Consider the following 1,766-nt stretch of genomic DNA (forward strand, 5'->3'; position numbering starts at 1 on the left):
AATGGCAGAGACAACATAACCCTCACACTTAGCCCAACTGAGATGCCCAACAGTAGTTCTCAACCCTCTGTGCACATTACAGTCACCTGTGAGTGGGGCCAGCTCTCTCCAGGTGATTCTTGTGAGGCCAGTTGGAAGACCAAGGCTCTGGTCTTTGCTACTCTGAGTGTGGCTGGAGGAGGGACATCACATCACCTTGTCTGAAATGCAGAATCTGCTTTTCTAGTTATTGCTGTGCCAGGCAACATGAGCAGCAAAGTCTCCCAGGACACCCTCTAGAGGCGGTGTGGGAGGTCCTGCATGGGAACCAATGCAAGTGCCAGAAGTTATTGGAGAAGGTGGAGCTTCAATTCACCCTGAAGAATTATGACCCTCAGAAGGACAAACACATCTTGGGCACCATCAGGCTCAAGTCTACTCCCTGCCCCAAGTTCTCCGTGTGTGTTCTGGATGGTGATGAGGCCAAGGCTCTGGATATCCCACACATGGACATCGAGGCACTGAAGAAACTCAACAGGAATAAGAAAGTGGTCAAGAAACTGGCCAATGGAGTTCCTGTCATGACTCAGTGGTAACAAACCCCACTAGTATCCATAAGGTTGTAGGTTCGATCCCTGGCCTTGATCAGTGGGTTAAGGATCTGGAGTTGCCTTGAACTGTGGTGTAGGTCACAGATGTGTTTCGAGTCTGGCGTTGCTGTGGCTGTGGTGTAGGCTGGCAGCTGCAGCTCTGATTTGATTCCTAGCCTGGGAACTTCTATATGATGTGGGTGTGGCCCCAAAAAGAAAAAAAAGAAAAAAAAAAAACAGGCTGAGCAAAAAGTATGATGGTTTTTTTGGCTTCAGAGTCTCTAATCAAGTAAATCCTATGAATATTGGGCCCAGGCCTGAATAAGCCTGGAAAGTTCCCTTTCTTGCTGACCCACAACAAGACTATGATGGCCCAAATTGATGAAGTGAAGTCCATGATCAAGTTCCAGATGAAGAAGTTGCTGTGCCTGGCAGTGGCTGTCAGCAACATGAAGATGACAGATGATGACAGCATCCACTTAGCTGTCAACTTCCTGGTGTCATTGCTCAAGAAAAACTGGCAGAACATCAGGGCTTTGTAAGAGCACCATGGGCAAACCCCAGTGCTTGTACTAAGGCACAGCTTAATAAACCATGTGACACCATTAAAAAAAAAAGAAAGAAAGAAATGCAGAATTTCCCCTTCCCCCCTAACACATGTCTACCGAATCAGGATACTGGTTACATTTTGGATCCTGTCAGACAGGATCCTGTCTACATTTTGTCAAGATCTCCAAGTGATTCATACATATACCAAAAGCAAGCAAAATCCAGCCCTAGATGATCCACCCTTGCCTCCCTCCAACCTCATCCTCTCTTCTAGCTGGTTCCCAGCCTTAGCCTTCCTCACCTGGCCGGCCCACTTTCTTACTCGGCTGGCTCATTTCCTCACCTGGCTGACCCCACTGCCACCTGGCTGACTGCCCAGCATCAGTGTTATCTTCCCAGAGGTGGTGGCAGTATCACCTACCTCCCCAGCTCATCACCTTGGTCTATTTTTTCATCACTTGTATCCTTATTTGTATGAATTTTGGAAATTTATTGGCATGTTTATTTTCCTCCCTCACTCTCCTCCCAAGGTAGTACGTAGCCTGCATGATGGCAGAAACTTTGCATGTCTTATTTATTATTATATTCCTAGAACCAAGAATAACATTGTTCTTTAATTTCTGATGAAATGCCCTGTAATCCTTTTTT

General features: G+C 46.5%; 1 pseudogene; it reads left to right on the forward strand.

Moving 5' to 3' along the window:
• Window positions 1-246: 246 nt before the first annotated feature.
• Window positions 247-1,145, forward strand: LOC100511596 (large ribosomal subunit protein uL1-like; annotated as a pseudogene).
• The last annotated feature ends 621 nt before the right edge of the window (window positions 1,146-1,766 follow it).

This window comes from Sus scrofa, chromosome 14 (assembly GCF_054392235.1).
Source record: "Sus scrofa isolate SSC_HxYL_T2T_F1_AM1 chromosome 14, Sscrofa_HxYL_maternal_Yorkshire_Landrace_v2.0, whole genome shotgun sequence".
NCBI lineage: Eukaryota > Metazoa > Chordata > Mammalia > Artiodactyla > Suidae > Sus > Sus scrofa.